Genomic DNA, 25,616 nt, shown 5'->3' with positions numbered 1-25,616 from the left:
AAATACACTATTATAGACCCTATTTTTATTCTAACCCCAGAAACCCAAAAGTTTTAGAAAACCAAATTCTCTCCACCTCCTCCTCCTCCTAAAAGTCGTTTTCTTGGTGGATACCGGTGGAGTGCTTCACACTTGAGGAGCAACTGCTAAGGATCTCTGATCGTTGTCTCCGAATTAATTTTAAAAGGTTAGATTCGATCCCTCGAATTTTTATTCACGATTTATATGCTTTTATTTGGATTTTGTATGTGTAAAAGTGTTTTGCCATGCCCCCGCTGCGTTAAAAATCCAACAATGGTATCAGAGCATAGGTTGTATGCATATAGATCTGTGGTAAAAATTTCAGTATTTTATGTGCTTGTATGAATTAATTATGATTTTTACAAGTTATATCATGGATTAATTTTGTCTGATGTGAAATCGTTTCTCAGAATATTTTTGAATGTTTATCTGGGTTCTACAAGTGTTGTAGATCGTCTGGGTATTTTTTTTCATAATTTTAGGATGTATAGATTTTTTATTATGAATTTTTGAAGTTGTTTCAATTAAAATTCGTAAATTAATATGTATATATATATATATAAATTGATTGTAAGTATGTATATATATATCTGTACATCTGCATATTTGTGTCTGCTGTTTGTCTACTGTTACTGTTGCACGGAAGACAAAGAAGACAGAGGTGTCAGGCGCGCAAATCGAGGAAAAGGACTGCGGCGGCTGAAAAATAAAAAAATATATATAGGGGTGTAACGCATTCCGGGAATGCGTTACACACCTGTGGCGCATTCACGGAATGCGTTACACCCTTTAATGGCTTAAAAGGGGTGTAACGCATCACCGGAATGCGTTACAGGTCTTGTAACGCGTTCCTGTAATGCGTTATAGCCCTCTGTTGATTTTAAAATTGATTTTCTGGGAGTTTCGTAACTCCGTTTTGGGCGTGCAATATACCGTTGGATTCGTTTTTCCGAGACGGATTTAATAGAGTGATCAATTTTAGCTTATATAAAAGTTTTCAACTGTTTATATTTCCATGAAGTGTTTTAAAGCTGTTTTTGACTGTTTTAGTTGCTTTTAAATGCTTCATGTGATATATAGAGATGTATAATGCTTAGTTCTATGTGCTAGATGATATAACATGCCTACCTTGATGTTTATTCATGTTGATATATGTGATATATGCTTAGTTTATCATGCGATGATAGATTTAGGTGAACTTAAATGAACATAAGGCGTTTGTTAGATAACCTAGTATAGTGAAATTGTTTCATAACCTTAATAATAATATTATGAATACAATCATGAGATTCTTGTGTTTATGAAACACGTAATTGAATATGAATTTTCGATATGAGAGAAAGGATGATTCTGTCAACAACAGATTTCTATCTGTAAGAAAGGGTTATTAAGTGACGCCTCTTGACAATGCTCCACCCGATCTGGGAATCATCTGATTATTGATTATTGATTTGAAATATTTAATTTAAAGGAAGAATCTTTTTATAATATGATTATGATTGTAACGTAATATAATCCCTCTAAAATTAAATAATATCAAGTAGTAATTGGCCAATGATACAACGGGCTTGTGTCGGTCATAGCCTTCCAACATGGTAGAAAGTAGTTCTTATTTTTGAATCATTGTCATTTCGTGCCACAGCCGAGGGCTTTGATTTCGAAATAAGAAATACTTGTCTATTACATAGAGATGTGTACATTGAATAAGAATCTAAAGGTCGTTACGTGCCACAGCCGTGGGCCTTTGGGGACTGATTCAATTGTACGGAATGTTGGGTTAGACTTGACTTAGAATATTGAGTTTGTCGTGCCACAGTCGTGACTCAATTATTCAAGAGGCTAAAGTTTGATTAGGGAATAACATTAGATGTAATTGACAAGAGTTGTCTGCCTATTGAACATTACATGGCGTTTCGTGCCACAGCCGGGGTTGTGTAATGGAATGTAGGATCCCTATCCCCACTAGCCTTATGAATGCTTAATTTTTCACGTAGGGGGTTGAATAAATTTAGGAAAACTAGTGGGAGCCACTTATGAATAAAGACCCGATTCATATAGTGTTTTAAAATGAAATCGAATATATGCTGAGTGTTCTTATGTGTTTATCATTTACAGATTTACTATATTATATCTTCTGCACTATCACTCAGGAGCATACTAGATGCTCACAAGTTGACTGATCCTAATTTTGTTGTATGCTTTCACTGTAAAAAGTTAGGGCACTGGAAGAGTAACTGCAAGGTTTACCTTGCAGAATTGAAGAAGAGGAAGGGTAGTAAGACTACCGCTTCTGATTCAGGCATGTTCATGATCGAAGTTAATATGTCACTAGGTCAAATTTCTACTTGGGTATTAGATACCGCCTGTGGTTCTCATATTTGCAAAGCGTTGCGAGGACTAAAGGGAAGTAGGAATCTTAAAAAGATGAGGTGATTCTACGTATGGGCAATGGAGCAAGGGTTGCGGCCATAGCTGTAGGATCATTTAGTTTACATATGCCTATGGGCAAGACTATTATTTTGAATAATTGTTATTACGTTCCCTCTATTGTGAGGAATATTGTTTCTATCCCTATGTTGGGTTTGGATGGTTTTTCATTTATTATTAAGAATAATGAATGTTCTATCCTTAGAGATAATGTTCTTTATGGACGTGGAATTTTAAATAATGGTCTATATGTATGTGACGTAGAGCATGATTTACTTTAGATTGAACAAACTAATAAAAGAAAACGGGATGATGAAAATCTGACCTATTTATGGCACTGTAGGCTAGGTCATATTAGTGAAAATAGACTTCGGACATTGCATAAAGAAGGGTTACTAGACCCCTTTGATTTTGAATCATATCCTACATGCGAGTCTTGTCTATTGGGTAAAATGACCAAATCTCCATTTAGTGGACATGGAGAGAGGGCTACAGATTTGCTAGGATTGGTACACACAGATGTATGTGGACCAATGTCTACGCAAACCATGGGAGGATTTTCGTACTTCATTATTTTCATAGATGATAGATCTAGATTCGGATATGTGTATTTGATGAAACACAAGTCTGAAGCCTTTGAAAAGTTCAAGGAATATAAACATGAAGTGGAGAAATAAACCAAACACAGTATTATAACTCTTCGATCAGATCGAGGTGGTGAATACTTGAATGGAGAGTTTCTAGATTATCTCAAAGAAAATGGTATAGTCTCCCAGTGGACTCCTCCATATACTCCACAGTTGAATGGGGTATCTGAAAGGAGAAATCGAACTCTGTTAGACATGGTTCGATCCATGATGAGCTATGCAAATCTTCCAGTATTCCTATGGGGTTACGCATTGGAAACCTCAGCATATTTACTGAATAAGGTACCTTCCAAATCTGTTCCTCAAACTCCGTATGAGATATGGAAAGAAAGGAAACCGAGTCTTAAACACGTTAAGATTTGGGGATGTCCAGCTTATGTCAAGAAAGTTGACCCAGATAAGCTGGAATCTCGATCCGTAAAATGTAGTTTTATGTTTTGTGGGATATCCCAAAGAGACTTTAGGGTATTACTTTTACACCGATCATCGGGTGTTTGTCTCCAGACATGCTACCTTCTTGGAAAAGCAGTGTATCCTTGAAGGAAGCAGTGGGAGCAAAATTGAACTTGATGAAGTTCGTGAAGCACAAACTACTACGGTTCAAGTGGAAACACTTGTTCAGACTGAACAACCTTCTGTGGAACAGCCCATTCGTAGGTCAGAGAGAGTGTCTCGCCAACCTGAGAGGTATTATGGCCTTGTCATTGAGAATGACAATGAGTTGTCAATCATTGATGAAGACGACCCTAAGACCTATAATGAGGCTATGAGTAGTGTTGACTCAGAAAAATGGCATAGTGCCATGAAATCCGAAATGGAATCTATGTATACCAACCAAGTATGGACTCTGGTTAAAGCGCCTGAAGGTGTTAAGCCTATTGGGTGCAAGTGGGTATATAAGAGAAAGATTGGAGCAGATGGCCAGGTGGAGACCTATAAGGCTAGGCTAGTGGCAAAAGGATTTAATCAAAGACAAGGGATTGACTTTGATGAAACCTATTCGCCTGTAGCCCCGTTAAAATCAATTCGGATTTTGCTTGCGATTGCTGCTTACTACGACTATGAGATCTGGCAAATGGACGTGAAAACGGCCTTCCTCAATGGGGAACTTGAGGAGGAAGTGTATATGACACAGCCGGAAGGTTTTCTTTCCAAGGGAAATGAACACCTAGTGTGTAAGCTGCTGCAAACCATATATGGTTTAAGGCAAGCTTCTCATAGATGGAACACCCGTTTTGATGAGACAATCAAAGAGTTTGATTTTATCAAAAACATGGATGAACCATGTGTCTACAAGAAGGTTAGTGGGAGCGCGGTAACATTTCTTGTATTGTATGTGGATGACATACTTCTTATAGGAAATGATATACCGATGCTGCAATCAGTCAAAGTATGGCTATCAAAGAACTTCACCATGAAGGACTTGGGAGAAGCATCCTACATTCTCGGTATGAAGATCTATAGAGATAGATCTAGAAGAATGATAGGTCTTACCCAGGGTACATACATCCAGAAAGTGCTTAAAAGGTTTAGCATGGAAAACTCCAAAAGAGGTCTCATACCGATGAGTCATGGAGTGTCCCTTTCCGAAAAAATGTCTCCTAAGACACCTGAGGAAAGAGAGCGTATGAGTAAGATTCCTTATGCTTCAGCAATAGGATCTATCATGTACGCGATGTTGTGTACAAGGCCTGATGTTGCTTATTCAATTAGTGTGACGAGCAGATATCAGTCCAATCCAGGTGAAGACCACTGGAAAGCAGTGAAAAACATCCTTAAGTACTTGCGAAGGACTCAGGACATTTTTCTTATTTTTGGCGGTGAATCTGAGTTGAAAATAGAGGGTTATACTGACTCTAGTTTTCAATCAGAGAGTGATAGCAAATCCATGTCAGGGTACGTGTTTACTCTAAACGGTGGTGCGATAAGTTGGAAAAGTTCCAAACAGTCGACAACGGCTGACTCCACAGCGGAAGCAGAATATATAGCTGCAAGTGAAGCTGCAAAAGAAGCTGTTTGGATGAGGAAATTTTTTTCTGAGTTGGGAGTTGTTCCTAGCGTCGAAGAGCCTATTGTGTTGTATTGTGATAACAATGCAGCAATAGCACAAGCCAAGGAACCTAGGTCTCATAAAAATTCCAAACATGTCCTGCGGCGCTTTCATCTGATTAGGGAGATTGTTGAAAGAGGAGATGTCAACGTCGAGAGAGTTGACACACATAACAACATAGCAGACCCACTCACAAAGCCACTTTCTCAGAGTCACTTTGATCGTCATAAAGACAAGATGGGTATTAGATACCAGAGTGATTGGCTTTAGTACAAGTGGGAGATTGAAAGGAACATGTCCTAAGTCCAATCAGGTATTAGGATTTAGGAATAGTTTTTATGTAATCTGTTTTGATTTCATTGATATTAATAAAGACTTGTTTTGTTTTTATTACGGGCTTTATCTATTTAAGTGTTTAAATAAGATATACCATAGTTTAGAGTAAAGCTTTTTATGGATTATGATGAGATCATAATAGTGAGACCTAAAAATATGATAACTCTAAACTTAAATAGTTCCTGGTCATAGGATTATTAACTGGTAATTAATAATCCGCAAAGATCGGTACATACTATGCTTGCTTCATTATGAAGGATGTCTGTTCTCATAGACATTTGTGTGGTGACACTATAGCTAGTATGTAGGTGCTTATTATGGAATAAGTTCACTGAACATGACTCGTACAGCTGAACAACTGATGGAGTTCACTCACGTGTCAGCAGTTGTTCGCTTAGTGATAGTTGTACAAGTATCCTTAGACTTGAGGTCATCATAGTCATCTTGTGTACACTGAACTATGCTTTGGTTTAGTTCTTAGTCTCCAGGGACAATTATTAGGGCTCTTCTGGGTATAGGAATTTGTACACGAAGATAGTGTATGATCAATAAAGGATCTACCCCTTCCAGTGAAGGAAGCGAATGTTCAAGGCTGATCCACTTATGCTAGTTCAGGAATCTCTGGCCAGAGTGAATGAAATTAGAAAGGAGTTTCTAATTTGCATAGAACTACGCATAGTAAATGGTAAGCAAGTGATTGAATTAGATAGGCTTGACACGAGATCCATGCCTTGTATTTAATCGGGACATTGTAGGGTAGAAGGAGTTTATTGTACGGTAACTATTCACTGACAGGTTCTTGGTATTCTAAGCAGTGAATTCATATTATCCGGATAGTCGCGATATGTTGAGAAGCATCACTCACGATGTAGAATAAATGTGATTAATTAATTAATCATATTTAATAAATTAGAGAATTTATATAAATAATGATAAAATAGTTTTATTATTATTTATTTCTACTACTGGCTTAATATTGAACCTACAGGGTCACACCATAAAAAGAGAATGATTTTATGGTGGAGGAATTAATTAATAATGGCTAATAATTATTTATTTGTGAAATAAATAATTAATTGGCAAATTTAATAATTGATTAAATGAGATTTAATTGATTATAAATTAATTAAGAAAAGTTCTTAATATTATTAATTAAGGATTTAATTCTTGGAAATTAAATCAAGAGAGAGAATTATTTCTAAAGTGTTTAGAAAAAGGATTAATAATTAAAAGGTGTTTTAATTATTAATGAGAATAATAAATGGGATAATAATAATAATATTTATGGGAAAATTTCAGCTGAAAATTTTGCCTATAAATACACTATTATAGACCCTATTTTTATTCTAACCCCAGAAACCCAAAAGTTTTAGAAAACCAAATTCTCTCCACCTCCTCCTCCTCCTAAAAGTCGTTTTCTTGGTGGATACCGGTGGAGTGCTTCACACTTGAGGAGCAACTGCTAAGGATCTCTGATCGTTGTCTCCGAATTAATTTTAAAAGGTTAGATTCGATCCCTCGAATTTTTATTCACGATTTATATGCTTTTATTTGGATTTTGTATGTGTAAAAGTGTTTTGCCATGCCCCCGCTGCGTTAAAAATCCAACAGATTGAATAGTCACAGAACATTCAAAACACTTATCAGAGTATATAAATCCACATCAGATAACAATCAGCATTTAATGAATTTTCAAATTAAGCACAGATTACATATAGATAATACAACCTGTAAACACTGATCATAAAATCTGATGCATGAGAACAAAAACTAAGCAAATTTAGAGAAAGAACCTGAAACCATTCCAAGTTCATTTACCAATCTTATAAAAGTAGCTTCACATAGGGTTTTGTGAAGATATCTGCTAGTTGTTGATCTGTTGGAACAAAATGCAATTCCACTGTACCTTCATCCACATGTTCCCTTATGAAATGGTACCTAATGCTGATGTGCTTTGTCATTGAGTGTTGAACTGGATTACCTATCATAGCAATTGCACTTTGATTATCACAGTAAATAGGGATTTTAGAAAATTCTAACCCATAATCCAGTAACTGATTCTTCATCCAAAGAATCTGTGCACAACAGCTTCCTGCAGTAATATATTTTGCTTCTGCAGTTGATGTGGAAATTGACTTCTGTTTCTTGCTAAACCAAGAAACCAATCTGCCTCCAAGAAATTCGCAGCTTCCACTAGTGCTTTTCCTGTCTATTTTGCATCCTGCAAAATCTGCATCTGAGTAACCAATTAGCTTAAAATCTGATTCCCTAGGATACCACAATCCTAGATCACTTGTACCCTTAAGGTACTTGAAAATTCTTTTCACAGCTATTAAGTGAGGTTCTCTTGGATCAGCCTAAAATCTTGCACAAAGACAGGTAGCATACATGATATCAGGTCTACTTGCAGTTGGATAGGGTAAGGAGCCAATCATACCTCTGTAGTTAGTAATATATACTGATTTACCAGTATCCTTATCTAACTTGGTTGCAGTGGCCATGGGAGTGGATGTAGTTGAACAATCTTGCATTCCAAATTTCTTCAGTAAATTTCTGGTGTACTTGGATTGACAGATAAAAGTGCCTTCTTCATTTTGCTTGACTTGAAGGCCCAGAAAATAGCTGAGTTCTCCCACCATACTCATTTGATATCTTGACTGCATTAGCTTTGCACTCTTCTCATAAATTTTAGAATTTGTAGAACCAAATATGATATCATCAACATATATCTGTACCAAAAGTAGGTCTTTTCCATGGTTGAGGTAGAATAAAGTCTTGTCAATTGTGCCTCTGTGAAATCCACTTTCTAGAAGAAATTGAGTTAAAGTCTCATACCATGCTCTTGGAGCTTGCTTAAGGCCATAAAGTGCTTTGTCAAGCCTGTAGACATGATTGGAAATTTAGGATCTATAAAGCCTGGAGGTTGTTCAATATATACCTCTTCTTCCAATTCTCCATTGAGAAAAGCACTTTTCACATCCATTTGAAAGACTTTAAACTTCTTGTGAGCAGCATAAGCCAAAAAGATCCTTATGGCTTCTAATCTAGCAACTGGTGCAAATGTTTCATTATAATCAATACCCTCTTGTTGAGAGTAGCCTTTAGCAACCAGTCTTGCTTTATTCCTTGTAATTGTGCCATCACTGTCAGTTTTATTTCTGAATACCCATTTTGTGCCTATAACAGATCTGTTCTTTGGTCTTGGCACTAGGGTCCAGACTTTATTCCTTTCAAATTCATTCAACTCTTCCTGCATTGCTTGCACCTAATCAGCATCTTGAAGATCTTCTTCCACTTTCATTGGTTCAGTCTGAGATAGAAAAGAATGATAGAGACATTCATTTGAAGTTACAGTTCTAGTTCTAACACCTGCTTCAGGATCTCCAATGATTAAGTCAGGTGTGTGTGCTTTAGTCCATTTCCTTGCAGATGGAAGTTGATCTCTAGAACTGGATCCTCCCCCATGATCCATATTGTCTCCATCAGCATTTTCTGATACTTCCCCTGTAGTTATGCTCTCTGAGACTTCAGAATTTGAGTTTGATTTTTCAGGAGTTGAAGAATCAGAGTTTCCAGAATTATCAGTACTTGGCTCATCAGAACTAGATGAATCAGAACTTGAAGAGTCAGTGACAGGTTCTGATGCTTCTCGAGAGTCTTGAGATGTGGTAGGATCTTCAGCTTGCTCCCCCTCGACAAGTACATTTTCCTTTGGAGTTGTTACTACAGTTTCAATGACATCAGAACTTAATCCAGTAGAACTTACAGGATCAGGATTTAAGTCATCAGAATTTCCAGAATCAGAATTTAAATCTTCATTCTCAAATCTCAGCTGATCATGATCATCGAAATCTTCAAGTCTAGTAATCTTCTTATCATCAAAAGAGACATTGATAGATTCCATGACAACCCTTGGTCTTAAATTGTAGACTCTGAAGGCTTTTGTGGAAAGTAGATATCCAACAAAGATTCCTTTATCAGCTTTTAGATCAAATTTTGATAGCTGTTCAGGATGAGTCTTAAGAACAAAAAACTTGCAACAAAATACATGAAAGTATTTCAGATTTGGCTTCTTTTTCTTCACCATCTCATATGGTGTTTTTCCATGCTTGTTTATGAGTGTAGCATTTTGAGTAAAACAAGCAGTCTGCAAAGCTTCAGCCCAAAATTAGGTTGGCAACTTTGCTTCATCAAGCATAATTCGTGCAGCTTCAATCAGAGTCCTGTTCTTTCTTTCTACAACTCCATTTTGCTGTGGAGTTCCTGGTGGAGAAAATTCCTGCTTGATTCCATACTATTTGCAGAACTCTTCCATAATCGAATTCTTGAACTCAGTGCCATTATCACTCCTTATTATTTTAACAAAATCTTTGACCAACTAATCCAGCTGTCTAACATGATCAGTTAGAGTAAATGCAGTTTCATTCTTCTTGTGCAAGAAGTACACCCAAGTGTACCTTGTGAACTCATCCACTGTAACCATAGCATATTTCTTCTTTGTAATAGACATGACATTGACTAGAACAAATAGATCAACATGCATTAGGTAATAAGGCTCAAGAACTGATGACTCAGTTTGGCTCTAGAAAAAAGATTTTCTTTATTTTGCCTTCTGACATGAATCACAAAGGCCATCAGGAGCAAATACTGTTTTTGGCAGTCCTCTCACAAGATCTTTCTTTACAAGCTCATTTATATTGTTGAAATTTAAATGAGAGAGTTTCTTATGTCAATTCCAACTTTCTTCAATTGATGCTCTACTCAACAGACAGATAGCAGAACCATCAGTACTTGTTGAAAGTCTGGCTTTATAAATGTTGCCATGCCTGTAACCTTTCAGAACCACTTTGCCTATGCAATTACTTATAACTTCACAGTGTTCTTCAAAGAAATCCACATGATAACCTCTGTCACAGATTTGACTTATACTCAACAGATTGTGTTTAAGTCCTGATAATAGAGCTACTGATTCAATGATGACATTCCCAAGATTGATATTCCCATATCCCAGAGCTTTTCAAATGTTGCCATCTCCATAAAAAACTCCTGGGCCAGCTTTCTCCACAAAGTTTGATAGCAGGGCTTTATTTCCAATCATATGTCCTGAACATCCACTATCCATAATTAGGATGTTCTTCATGTTGCCCTGCAATCACAAAGACCCCTAATGGTTAGTTTTAAGGACCCAGACTTTCTTGGATCCTTTGGCCTTATTAAGTTTGTTAACATTTGCAGCGGATTTAATATTAGAGTTTATGCTAACATTTTTCTTATCAGATTTTAAAGTATCAGACTTTGCATCATACTTTACACTAGAAGGAATTAAAGCAACTTTCTTCAAAGAAGGTTTTATCTGATAATAATCATGGTACAAACTATGATATTCCTTACAAGTATAAATGGAATGCCATATACTACCACAATGAAAACAAGGATTTTGTGGTTTAAACCTAACAGACTGACTCTTAACTCCTGACTTAGGAGGTAAAGAGTTTATATTCTTATTCTTCCTGCAAAAAGAAGCAAGATGGTTAGAGTTTCCACAGTTATAGCATTTCTTTCTAGGAGCATTAGGAACAGGCATATAATTGTTGCTTTTATTCACACCTTTCTTTCCATTCCTATTTTTCCTAGCTTCCTTTACCTTGTTCACACTGGTAATTTCTTTCAGCTTATGTTTAAGTTGCTTCTTTGTCATTAAGCCTATGTTAACTTCAGTTAGTTTATCATGTTCTAATTTGTCAGAAGTTGACTCTTCTATCACTTCTGTCTCAATATCTTTCGTCGTTTCAGAATCAGACTTTACAGTTTTAGCTACAAATTTAACAGGATTTACCTTTGGCTTAGTAGTCTGTATAACAATAATTGTCTTAACTTGTTCAGTTCCTTTTTCACTTTTATCATCTCCATAACCTAAGTATATCCTGAGTATATCCTGAGTTGTTCTACAAGAGTTAGTCCAAGTCCTGATAATCTCTCTCTCCTTTTCTAACTCAGTTTTTAGAGATTTATTCATTTTCAGCAATTCATCTCTAATATAAAAGGCATCATCTCTTTCTTTCTGAGTTTGATGGAACATGACTAACTCTTTTTCTAAATAATCATTCATCTTTTTAAAAGCAAGATTTTCAAAAGTTAATCTTTCACATGTTAAAGTTTGATCTTTGTTACTAATAAACATGGTTTTAAGATATAATCTCAACTCAGTAATATCATCAGTATGAAAGGCATAAGTTATTTGAGGTGCCTTTAACTCAGCAGCATCAGAACTGCAATCAGCATTTGCCATCAAGGCATAGTTCTCCTCATCTTCAGAATCTGAAGTTTCTGTCCAGCTTTTCTTTTTTTTTGAAAGAGCCTTACCTTTGCCACTCTTTCCTTTCTTGCAGTCAGGAGATATGTGGCCTTTCTCACCACAGTTGTAGCATTTGACATTTGAGTAATCTCCTCTGTTAGACTTTCCTCTTTTGCCTTCAGATTTTCTGAAGCCCTTCTTATCAGAACTTCTACCTTTCCTGGAAAACTTCTTTCCCCTTCTGAATTTCTTGTAGGCTATCTTTGTGATACCCTTCACCATAAGAGCACACAATTTCAGTTTCTACTTCAGAACTTGATCATCATCAGCATCTACTTCAGGTAGACTTTCAGTTTCTGAATCATCATCATCAGAACTTGATGATTCTGAATCAGATTTTATGATGAGAGCCTTTCCTTTGCCTTTTTTTAAGACAGCCACTTTGGGGGATTCCTCCTCGGCCTTAAGAGCAACTGTCCTTGACTTTCTCCCATGTCTCTTGCTTCTTTGATCCATCTCAAGTTCATAAGTCTTGAGCATACCATAAATTTCATCAAGAGTAGTTTCATCAAGAGCATAGTTTTCTCTTATAATAGTAGCTTTCAAATCCCAACTTTCAGGAAGAGATAAAAGGAATTTTAGATTTGAATCTTCAATATCATATTCCTTGTCCACCAGTGACAGATCATTCAAGAGTTTGACAAACCTGTCATATAAGTCAGTTAATGACTCATCACTTTTTGAGTCAAAGTGCTCATACTCTTGAGTAAGTATAGCCCTCTTGTTTTTCTTGATTGCATCAATTCCCTGACACCTTGTTTCCAAAGCATCCCATATCTCCTTTGCAGTCTTGCATTGAATTACCCTGTTTGACATGACATTATCAATGGCACTATGCAGCAAATGCCTTACCTTTGCATCCTTGGCAATAGATGAGATATCTTCAGTTGTGTATTCGCTTTTCTCCTTTGGTATGGTCTTTGCTGGATGATCTGCAACTACAACAAAGAGCTTGGTTGGCTTATGCGGTCCTTCATAAATTCTGTCAAGGTATTCTGGATCTGTAGCTTCCAGAAATATAGCCATCTTCACTTTCCATATGGGATACTCAGAAGGTCTCAGCATGGGAACCCTGATTGTCTCATATCAACTGTGGGTTTGAGTCTTTGGAGTTTCTTCAGTTTTGGAGGGATTGATGGGATTTTCTGCTTCTTCAGACATGATTGTTTTGGATCTTTACTGTATGTGTGTTAACAGATATCTCGGATACTTGTTAGGTCACACAACACTGTAGAAGGGGGTTAAATATAGTGTAGAATATAATCAAATCGATTAAAACACAAGTAACAAAAAACAGATATATTCGATATAATAAACTCTGTTACAATGGAACTGTTCTCTCTCAGTGATGAACAAATATCACGAAAGCTGCTAGGTTACAATGTATGATCTTCTCGATGATCGTAACACATATAGTGTAAACCTATGTCTGTGTTTATATAGACACACGGTTACAAGATAACTTCTAATTGATATGGAATATAATTCTGTCTCCTAAAATATATCAATCAGATATCTTATACAATTCTTCTAGTCCTCTAACTCTTTCCATGCATATCTTCTTCTGTATTAGTCTCGATCTTTTTTCCTGTAAATCAGCATCCTTCCTTAATTGTTAGTCCTCCAGTACCTAAGTTCTGATATCCATCTTCTGATATTATCTTCTGATAATCTAAGTCCTGATATCCTTAAGTCCTGACTTCCAGTAAGTCCTGATTCCAGTAAGAACTGATATTTCCTGTTTGTTAAGATCTGAAAACTAAACATGAAACATATTAGACATGACATCTTAAATATATTCAACATATTTGTAACCTCTACATGAAGTTATAATAATTACGACTTATATCTTATACCTATGTGATACTCTGGCCCACCTGAGACAAAGCTGTCAGGGATTCTCCCCATGACTGCAAGCGACTAAGTCCCACACTGACATACTGGTTATCTTTTGTGTTGTGGCATTTAAAAGAAAGCAAGAGTGAGCAATAATGCTCAGACATAATAGTCAACAATATGAAAAGACTGTTAAAGAAATTATAATAATCCGTATATGAATATGTATTTATTCAAAGTAGTTTTCTTGGTGATACACACCTCTTTTCAAAACAATTCTTTGATTGACTTATTAGTCTGCAAATACATTAATGGTAAACCCAACACCTAGGCTTGGGTTACGGTATTGCATCCCAATTCCAATTGGAAGAATAGGACATTCGCTGGAGCCACCGCATACGATGATCAGTCGTAATAGGAAAAATAGTAATATTTTCTACTAGTAGAAGGATGACACCTTCATATCCCGGTTATCACCCTTGTCGTATATGGGCTACGTGTCCCATTTTAGGTATACACATACTTCACAAGTTCCTGAGTACACAGAGTACCTTCGCCTGCAGTATCTTTGGTAGTCTCCCTAGTACACATAGTACTAGAGTCTACCCCTCCAAGTCCTTTGAAGAATCCTATCATATCTCGAGAACTCGAAGCACATCGAAGTTCCCCAAGCATTTTGTTTTTTGATAGAAACAACTCATCTCATATGTATATATATATATATGTACTTTCAAAAAATTTCGGAGCAAGTACTAAGGTAATGTGAGTTGACCATTGTCAACAGATAAATAAATAAGGGGGAGTTTCTTTTGAAACTATAGTCAAAATATATAAGGTATGTCGAGATAATATTCTTCGACGATCTGAAAGTATTAGTATGACTTTCTAGAAACTCGGAAAATATTTTAAAATAGGTTTTATGATTTTTAAATAATATTAAATCATTTAATAAATATTGAATAATTAAATAATAATTATTAAATAATTAAACCTCGAATAGTTCTTCTTTAAAAGAATATTTGAAATAATATTCCTCAACTAATTTATATTTAAGTAATTATATTAATCTTTAATATATATAATATAATTGGTTTTAAAATAAAATAAACGTTGGAGAATACTTCTCCCTTTTTTTAAATGAATATCTGAAATAATATTCATTGCTCGGGTAATTAAATAAAGTTAGGGAATACAATCATTAGAAATCATTTTTAAATAAAATTCAAGATACTTTAATATTTCGCAAGAGGACATCGAGTCCCTTGGCATAAAATAGCTACGGACTTTCAATCGTCCCAAAACATCTCCGGGATAATTCTGGAGTTTATACTTTATAAAAACTGACTGATACTCGGTCTTACAACATATACATTATGTTTTACTGTAGCGTTAATATTCTTAAATAAAACACCTCTGGAATACTCCCGAGTTTTCATCAAATTATACGGACTGATCCTCGGTCTAAAATATACACCTCATATGTACAACGCTACTCTCTAGCATTATTATTGAAATTCGGTAATATTCATATACCAAAATCATTAACATATCGTATGATATTAATAATCACAATTCGTAAAATATCATAATACAACATCATGTATATATAGCATTTATTTGAAAGTAAACATAACACACCAGTTTTAAAAGGTAGGGTTTGAAAACTTGACTGGAGTCCAAGATACGTTCTCCGACTTCCTCTCGTTCCAGGTTTTCTAATCAACAAATATAATAATCTTAATCAGTATTCCTAATCCCATCACCGACTTATATTTCTAATAAGTACAATAATTCATAATTTTCAATATCTGATCGACTCGAATTAAGAATCAATCCTTGGTCGAAACAGGCAGTCAAAGTGGTCTTCTAGAGTTGACTTTACCGAATATTACTATTATATGACTCGCACTCTAACATTTTTAATAAATCATAAAATTAATATTTTAATACGAAATCACCTCGAAGAGCTTCTTGAGTTCTTTTAATATTTATCATAAAAGTTTCATTTTGATAAAATGAATTTAATTAGGTGAAAAGTATTTCAAAAGTTCGGTCAACTACGGAGTTTTACTATTCAAACTGCTTTCACTAAAACGTTGATATCTCTCAAACCGTTAACTCAATTAATATACCGTTTTCGCGTGTGGAATCTAGACAAAATTTAGAACACATCATTTGAAAATGGTTTTCTGGTAACAGGGGTGAAAATCCCAAAGTGACAGTTTTCCAACAGTGGGTTGCGTTGGGTGTTTTTACTCCGCGCGACCTCGACTCCGACATATTTATAAAATTGAAAAATTAATATTTTTACTTGAAATTTTTATGGAAGTTAATAAAATCTACTTATTAATCTCTTTTAAAATTTCTTGATTTTTAAATATTTTTAAGTCAATCGTTTCTATTTATAAAATTCGTAATTTGTAGCAGTTTTTGTCGAGCAAATCATTTTTACTAGAACGGTCATAACTTTTGATCCGTAAATTGAAATCAAGCGATTCAAATTCCTAAACGATCCTCATAAAATTTTATATCATAATAAAGTTTACCTTTCAAGAAACTACAGTTTATACAGTCGAGAACATCTGCAGAAAACTTAAGTTGTGATTTGTTCATTTTAACGAGGTTACGATTACGATTCGAGTTTCATTTACGTCCTAAATCATTATGAAACCATCAACAACCACCATATCATCATCTCAAGAAAATAATTTTCTTGAGGCAACAAACATCAACCTTAATACTAATTAACTAAACATCAAGAAAATATTAAATTAATCATCAAAACCATACTTATATCCAAGATCCTTACTTTTCTTGAAACTTAAAACTTAAAAAAGTTTGGATGAATGTTTATACCTTCCTTGAAGCATGTTCATACTTAATAAAGTCCTAAGATCCTTGATGAAGCCTTGGTCTAGTTTAAGAGCCTTAAACTTTCATGAAAAATCAAGAAAACAAGTTAGTGATATTCGGAGTTACTATTCACCCTCAACTTCAAACATTTTTATAAATTTGGAAACACCATGGATGGGCTTGAAATTTTGTCTGTGACTTACCCATGATATGAAAGAGGTTTGGTAAAAATTTGGTGATTTTTGAATTAGTAGAACATGAGATATGAAATTTTCTTTCCATGATATTCTTGAAATCAGCATTGTGTTTTAAAGAGAGAGAGAGAGAGAGAGAGAGTTTTTGTGATTTTCTTGGATGCTTCTTGTGAAAGATTGTGATATATGATCTTGTATATATCCTAGTACTACTAAATCAATAGAAATATTTGCTAGCCATCCTAGTTTCCAAGCTATACTACTTAGTTTAGGTACTTGGTTACTATTTGCTAGCTTTTAGGTTATCATTCCTATTTAGCTAGGTTACTATTTGGGTACTTAACCATGGTTAGTTTCTCACTCTAGTTACCTTGTATAGTTAGCTTGGTTTGATACGTTTATTTATTCGTTTACGCTTTCGCGCGATCACTTATTCGTTTTCATAATAAACTCTCGTAAATGGTTCGCGGTGTAAATCCTTTCTTATACGTTCTTTACGTTTTGAATTATCGTATTTGGATTTGAATTTGTAGGATTTTAAATTTGTAATTATATTGTGTTTTTAGTAATCCTTGATGGTTCATAGATACGGTCGTTTTTCAAAGCTTATTTTCTTCGAAAACTAATAGCGTTTACATACACTCATTTAGTACGTATAATCACAATATCAACTCGGAATCTTAAATTAAAAACTCGTATATGGTGTGGTCATAAAAGTTTTTATTAAACCGTAAGGTTACTATTCATAAAGGTCTTTTATCGATGTCAAAAATTTGGATTCTTACAAACATACAGAGTGAAGATCATCAGAAGTGATAATGGAACTGAATTCAAGAATAGCTCTATGAAAGAGTTCTGCAAACTCAAGGAGATAAAACAAGAGTTTTTTGCTCCTGGAACTCCACAACAAAATGGAGTTGTTGAAAGAAAGAATAGAACTCTGATAGAAGCTGCAAGAACCATGTTGGAGGAAGCAAGATTGCCTACCTACTTCTGGGCTGAGGCTGTGCAAACTGCTTGTTTTACAAAAAATACAACATTGATCAACAAGCATGGAAAAAGACCATTTGAGATGGTGAAAGGAAAGAAGCCAAATTTGAAGTTCTTTCATATTTTTGGTTGTAAGTATTTTGTTCTCAAAACTCATCCGGAGCAGCTGACTAAGTTTGATCTGAAAGCTGATGAAGGAATATTTGTGGGTTATCCGTTGACTACAAAAGCCTTCAAAGTTTTCAATCTGAGCACAAGAACAGTCATGGAATATATACATGTATCTTTTGATGACAAGAAGATAACAGGTCTAGAAGATGCAGATGACCATGACAAATTGAGATTTGAAAATGAAGTACCTTATGCTGAACTTTTAGATCCTGACTCTGATATAGTAACACCTGATATCACTCAAAGCTCTGAGATTTCACAGGACAGTGGAAATTCTTCTGAAATTGAAGCATATGTTGATGGGGAGCAACATAACTCAAATCCAGAGACTACAACAAGTGATTTATCTCAAGAGACGTCAGTAGAAAGATCATCAGACTCATCTTCTTTAAATTCTGATGAGTCAAATATTGATAACAATGGGAACACTGATTCAGGGGGAGCATCAGGAAATAATAGTGGTACTAATGAAAGAAATAACAGAAAGTTCATGGATCAAGGGGGAGGTTCATCTTCAAAGAGTCAACTTCCATCTGCAAGAAAATGGTCAAAGTCACACACACCTGACTTAATCATTTGAAACCCTGACGGTGGTGTAAGAACAAGAAAATCCACTCAGAATGAATGTCTCTACCATTCTTTTCTATCTCAAACTGAACCTAAGAAGGTTGAAGAAGCTCTGCAAGATGCTGACTAGGACACAGCAATGGAAGAAGAGCTCAATGAATTTGAAAGGAACAAAGTCTGGACACTTGTGCCAAGACCAAAGAACAAATCTGTAGTTGGCACAAAGTGGGTGTTCAGAAACAAAACTGACAGTGAGGGAATAGTTTCAAGGAATAAAGCAAGACTAGATGCAAAGGGTTACTCACAAAAAGAAGGCATTGATTATGATGAGACATTTGCTCCAGTTGCAAGGCTAGAGGCAATAAGAATCTTTCTTGCCTATGCTGCTCACAAGAAGTTTAAGGTGTTCCAAATGGATGTGAACAGTGCATTCTTAAATGGAGAACTCGAAGAGGAAGTTAATGTTGAACAGCCTTCAGGGTTCATTGATCTAAAGTATTCAGATCATGTCTACTTACTGGATAAAGCACTCTATGGACTGAAGCAAGCTCCAAGGGCCTGATATGAAACACTAGCTCTATTTCTTATGCTAAATGTTGATGCCATGATAACATGCAAATTGTGCTAAATGATTTTATGTGAAAACTGCATGATGAACTACTGATTTTGCTTACATATTCTGTTATTAGTTAAACTTGCTCTAACTAATAGGTTCTGTCAGTAGTTGATAAGTCCTGATATTCGTAATTAAAATACTGATAATGATCAAAACTTGATTGATTGTTATACTTCATTGATTATTTTGAACTTTTTCGAAATAAATTATTAAGCAGTATTTTTAATTATACAGTGAGATAGTGGAATATCTTTTAATTTATTAAATGGGTTAGTTACTGATGCAAGTATCTTGTAATACTTGAGTATTTACATTGGGAATAGGGATCTGAAGAGAGAGGTTACTTTTTGTTTACCTAGATATGCATAATCGTGTATTTTCCTATATTTTTTTGGGTAAATGAGGTCTAAGCCTCGTAAATTATATAAAAAGAGAAAGAATGTATAAAGAGAAGACCTTTGAGTTTTAACTCTCGAAACAAGCTTCAAGAGAAAACAAAAAGGGAAAATAAAAAAACAACACTACAAGGCTAACAAGAGAACCCAGCAACAAGGCCCAAGAATTATGGTCAATAATTAGTTGGTTAATCAAAGAGTCTCTTCAGTTTCTGAACTTCTTTTCTATAAATATAAACTTCCACTCTCAAAACTTCTCACTGCCTTTTTCATACTCAACTCATCATCTTCTTAATACTCTATTCACAACCTTACTCGTCAAAAATGGCTCAATTCTAGTTTTACACACGCATCGGTGGATGTTATTTGCCGATCTTTAATCCTAGTGATAAAAATATGTACTTCGATCCATACGGATTTAAGGTTCGTAATAGTGGTGAAGTTTATCACCCAACTGAATTTCCAAATTCAGTCTATGATAATCTCTCTTAGGATGATCAGTTGGAACTACATTTCTTTACCGCAAAAGTTCTTCTTAAAGAAGAACTCGGTGCTGAACTGGCGGAATGTGCTCATCAAGCAGCTCTCGAACTGCAAGAGAATATCATCTCTTTTGCAGGCACAATGAGTAGAATTTATCACTGCCAAGCCATGAAGAAGCAAGAAGCTCTGAAGAAGTCTAAGATGGGATAGTTTCTAGGAATAGTTTCTAGCTTGTGTTAGGACTTTTTTATGATTCTGCTTTGTATTCATCCTCTTCATGTTTAATGAAAATCTTTAAGCTTCTTAGCTATCTTATTTGATTACTTTCTTGTTTGTGTGTGCTTAAATGCTTTTAAATGATATATCCAAATCTAATATTGCATGTTAAACTTCGAATGTTTTTAATAGTGCATGTGAATAAACTAATCTCTGTTTAAGTTCATATGATCGCTTCAATACGGATTGAGCATTCTGCAAGAGGTAACTGTTGTTAAAGAAGAAATTTATGGAAGATTTAATTCTTAGTCAATAAGGATTATTATCTTTGAGTGTTACATTCTATTCAAAATCTTTGAAACTTTTTTTTCTCATCAAGATAGTTATTCACACTCTTTTCTTAACACTAAATATCTTAAATTTTAAATTTCTTCTCACAATTAAAACACTTGAATTCTCTTCTCAAATGTTGCCAAAAATCAAGTGACATAATTTTTGAATTGTGTTCACCACTCAGAAACAACATTTAGTTGGTTAGAGAGTACAAGCTGAGGTAGATCTTAATGATACTAACAGAGACACAGTGGTTTCATCATTTTTTACTGAAGACTCTGTGATAGCTTTCAATAAACACATTCAAGTGTTAGTTCTTTGTAAGAAGAACAAGGTTTGAGATCATGGTACATGACAGTAACCTGATCAAATCCTCTCCAATTCAAATGGAGGTACTCATTATTGATGAACAATAACTGTCATAACCACAGTATCAACTGTGAGCTAAATTATGTATTCACAAGGTATAAATACTGTTATTACTTTATCAACATTTATTCTAAATTTTGATCTAGTTCTTTCAGCATTTATCACATTTTTATATATAAATCATGTTGGTATAATTACTCTTAGACCTTATTTAAGGACTACCTCTAGTTGTATGACCACAGATCACCCTTCTTTAGCCATCTCTTATTTCTGTAGGACAATCTTTTTTAGCCTAATTATGTGAGATGTTGTTAAGTGGCATTTATGACACTTATTTATGCTCTAATAAGCTTTGATTTGGTGTATTTGTACTCAAGTTATTTATGTTTTAACGCGTTTTCTAGTATTTTTGCATTCCAGGCTTTACTTCTTGAATCAGGTGAATTAGCATTGTTTTGATGCTAATATGGTGTTTAGGATGTGTTGGAATAAAAGCTTGAAAGTCTGGCTCGAAGCTGCAAGGAATAAAGAAAAGAAAAATAAAGTTTTTTGGCAGAAGGTCGGCGCGCCCGCGCTGCTGTTGCGCGCGGCCGCGCCAGGGAGCAGAATCTCAGCGCGCCCGCGCTGGTGAAGCGCGCGCCCGCGCTGGGTCGGGGATTAAAAATCCTGATTCTTTTATAATTCGATTTCTGGACTCATGGGAATGCATGGAATGCTATATATATTTATAACTTTAGGTCGTTTTTATAATGTAATCAAGATATCAAGGAAGGAGAAGAGGGCAAGAGACCTTTTGGCACAATTTAACAAAGGCGAAGATGATCTAGTTTATTCTTGTGAATCTTTATTTTGAGTTGTAATTTGGATGCGTGTTTGTTGTTTTGTTGAACCTATATTCTTGTGTGTACTTGGTTTTATTTATTCGTATAAATACTACGTTTGCTATATCATGTTTACATTGGAACCCATGTTGGCGATGAGTTCGATTATGGGCTAATCGTTATCGTGGGGTTCTAGCGGATTTATTTATGGATTTCTTTAGTTGATTTATTTAATGCCTTATTATGTGGTGATTGTTGATAACCTAGTTTTGGTTGTGCTTATTCGTCTTATGAGCGTCATGAACTTATAAGATAGCGTGTTAATTCTTAATGAAGCGAAAGTGAATTTAAGGATTTAGAACTTGCCATGCTAGCATAGGTTCATATATTGTTATGCATGATTAGTAGGTAATTTTAACCATCTTACTTGCCCTATGTAATCAAGATAGCTAAGTTGTGCTTAAACCGTTATGTTGTCAATATCTATAGACATATAGGGTCTCAATATAATTGGTGCCTATTTAGCTTCTATCTCTTTTATGGATGTCTAGTAAAATGGTATTCGCGCAACGAAAGTCAGCGTTTATCAGTTTCTGTTATCTGATTAGTGTCATCACCATTGCATGCTAAGGTTGAGAATAATCAGGCTATTGAATGAAGTACTTAATGAAGTTAGAATCCCATGTTTGTCATACATATATTAATCCAGTCTATTTTATTCTCGTAAGTTATAACTGTTAGCGTAATTCTTGGTTATAAACAATCTCAATTTGTTATAGTCTTAGCATTGAATAATAACCATACATTATTACTTAGGTGCATAATTTAGATAGTTAACCAATACAGTTTCTGTGGGATCGAATCTGATTTATATGTTATACTACTTGCGAACTCGTATACTTGCATGTAATATTAGCGCGTGTTTAGTGACTAACAAGTTTTTGGCGCCGCTACCGGGGACTGCAGTGTTAATTACTAGTTTATGTGCTTTCCATCAGTGGTCGTTAAAGTTCAGTGACTCGGATATTGTTACTTATTTGTTCCTTGTCTTGATCAGGTTATATAGCGAGGGTGTATGCATACGCGTTCGCGTACTCGTAAGAGAACACTGGATAAAGCCGAGGAAGAACTTGTGGTAATTCGCAGGGAAGTTTCGGAGGAAGAAAAGAAGGTAGAAGAAGAAGAGAAAGTTGAAGAGCCAATTGTAGTAGCTATGGGTGATCAAGCAGGAAATCTGAATGCTTTGATGGACTATTATAAGCCTAAGATTAATGACATTCAGTCCAGCATCATTCGACCAGCCATCGCGGCTAACACTTTCGAGATCAAGTCAAGCACGATCCAGATGATACAAAACTCAGTTCAGTTTGGTGGTTCTCCTACCGAAGATCCCAACATGCACATCAGGTATTTCATCGAGATATGTGATACTTTCAAGTTCAATGGTGTGACTGAAGATGCTATCAAGCTACGACTCTTTCCATTCGCTCTGAGGGACAAAGCTAAGTGCTAGTTACACCCTTTACCGGCAGGGTCTATCAAAACTTGGGAAGATCTTGCTCAAAAATTTATCACTAAATTCTTCCCCATAGCGAAGACAGTAGTAATCAGGAATGCTCTTACCCAGTTTGCACAGCAAACTGGAGAATCTCTGTGTGAGGCTTGGGACCGATATAAGGAAATGCTGAGGAAGTACCCACACCATGGCATGCCTGATTGGATGATTATCAATTGTTTCTACAATGGATTAAGTCCTACTTCTAGGCCCATGCTTGATGCAGCATCAGGAGGAGCCTTGTGGGCTAAGAGTTATAATGAAGCTTATAAACTTATTGAACAGATGGCTGCTAATAAGTACCAGAATCCTTCCCAGAGATTGACTAGGGGAAAAGTTACAGGAATTCGGGAGTTGGATGCAGCAACTGCTATCGTTGCCCAACTTAAGGCTTTGACAATGAAGGTGGACACTTTGGCTATTTATGGAGTTAATCAAATCACTAATGTCTGTGAGCTTTGTGCTGGTGCCCATGAGACTGATCAGCGCGCAATTTCTAATGAATCAGCTCAGTTCGTGAGCAACTTCCAGCGATCGCAGCAACCTATGCCAGCAACCTATCATTCAAACAATCACAACCATCCTAATATTAGTTGGAGCAATGCTCAGAACGTGGTTCAACAGCCTTATCATCAGTATTCAGCAAAGCAGTATAACCCCCCAGGTTTTCAGCAACTGCAGTATGCACCAAAACAACAACTCCAGCTGCAGTAAGCAAATGAAAAATCTGAATTGGAGGAGTTGAAGCTTATGTGCAAGAGACAAGTTGTTTCTATCAAGACCTTGGAAAATCAAATTGGGCAAATTTCCAATGCCTTGCTAAATCATCAACCTGGTACACTACCTAGTGACACTGAAGTTCCAAGGAAGAAGGAAGCTAAAGAGCAGGTAAAGGCAATCACTTTGAGGTCTGGGAAGGTTGCTAACCCCGAACAAACTCAAGAGTTGGCTGAAAAAGCTGGAGCTAAGAAAGAAGTAGAGCAGCAGGATGAAGAAGTGGAACCAAGGAAGACTACTATTGAACATACTCTGCCTGAGGGTAATACAGGGGAGAAACAGATCTATCCTCCACCGCCTTTTCCTAAGAGGCTGCAGAAAAAAAACCTAGACAAGCAATTCGAGAAGTTTCTGGAGGTGTTCAAGAAACTTCACATCAACATACCTTTCCCTGAGGCTCTCAAGCAGATGCCTAGTTATGCAAAGTTTATAAAAGGTATTCTCTCTCGAAAAGTGAAGTTAGATGATTTAGAGACTGTCGCTCTCACGGAGGAATGCAGTGATGTGTTACAACAGAAGTTGCCTCCAAAGCTTAAAGATCCAGGAAGCTTTACTATTCCATGTACTATTGGGAAAGTGTCTTTTGACAGATGCTTATGTGACTTGCGAGCTAGCATCAATCTGATGCCTTTGTCAATCTTCAAGCAATTGAACTTACCTGATCCTAAACCAACTTATATGACCTTGCAGTTGGCCGACCGTTCTATTACGTATCCGAGAGGTATTGTGGAAGATGTCTTGGTCAAGGTGGATGAACTCATGTTCCCTGCTGATTTTGTTATTCTTGATTTTGAGGAGGATAAGAAGATTCCCATTATCTTGGGGAGACCATTCTTGGCAACTGGCCGAACCTTGATTGATGTGTAGAAGGGTGAGCTTACAATGTTCGGCACATGAGAAAGGTTCAATCAATCAAGGTACACATTCTTTCGTACACATTGAAAGTCCCATCCTTCTACACATCAATCAAGGTGGTATCACTGTGGTAGCAAATAAGAAGAATGAGCTTATTCCTACAAGAACAGTTACGGGGTGGAGAGTTTGTATGGACTACAAGAAGCTAAACAAGGCCACTAGGAAGGATCACTTTCCATTTCCCTTCATTGATCAGATTGCTTGACAGGTTGGCTGGTCATGAGTACTATTGTCTTCTAGATGGTTATTCAGGTTATAATCAGATTTGTATTGCTCCAGAAGATCAAGAGAAAACTATCTTCACTTATTCATTCGGTACATTCGCCTTTAGACGAGTTTCTTTCGGTCTGTGTGGTGCACCAGCCACATTTCAGCGATGTATGATGGCCATTTTCTCTGACATGATTGGCCAAAATATGGAAGTGTTCATGGACGATTTCTCAGTCTTTGGCGATTCTTTTGATGAATGCTTGCAAAATCATGGACACGTCCTCAAGAGGTGCGTTGAGACCAATCTGGTTCTCAATTGGGAGAAATGTCACTTCATGGTGCGTCAAGGCATAATTCTCAGGCACAAGGTTTCTAATAAGGGTCTTGAAGTGGATAAAGCCAAGGTGGGGGTCATTGAGAATCTTCCACCTCCCATTTCTGTCAAGGGAATTCACAGTTTTCTTAGTCACGCGGGTTTC

At 35.9% G+C, this 25,616-nt stretch overlaps 1 non-coding gene across 1 annotated transcript; it reads right to left on the bottom strand.

The window, feature by feature from the left end:
• Positions 1-23,283: 23,283 nt before the first annotated feature.
• On the bottom strand, positions 23,284-23,390 carry LOC141663195 (small nucleolar RNA R71). Its single transcript, XR_012551277.1, has one exon. It is a non-coding gene; the product is annotated as a small nucleolar RNA R71 (small nucleolar RNA).
• Positions 23,391-25,616: the final 2,226 nt, after the last annotated feature.

The sequence above is a fragment of the Apium graveolens genome, chromosome 5, assembly GCF_009905375.1.
Source record: "Apium graveolens cultivar Ventura chromosome 5, ASM990537v1, whole genome shotgun sequence".
Classification (NCBI taxonomy): Eukaryota; Viridiplantae; Streptophyta; class Magnoliopsida; order Apiales; family Apiaceae; genus Apium; species Apium graveolens.
Note: the sequence above shows the minus strand (reverse complement) of the source record. Positions and strands in the feature narration are given on the sequence as shown.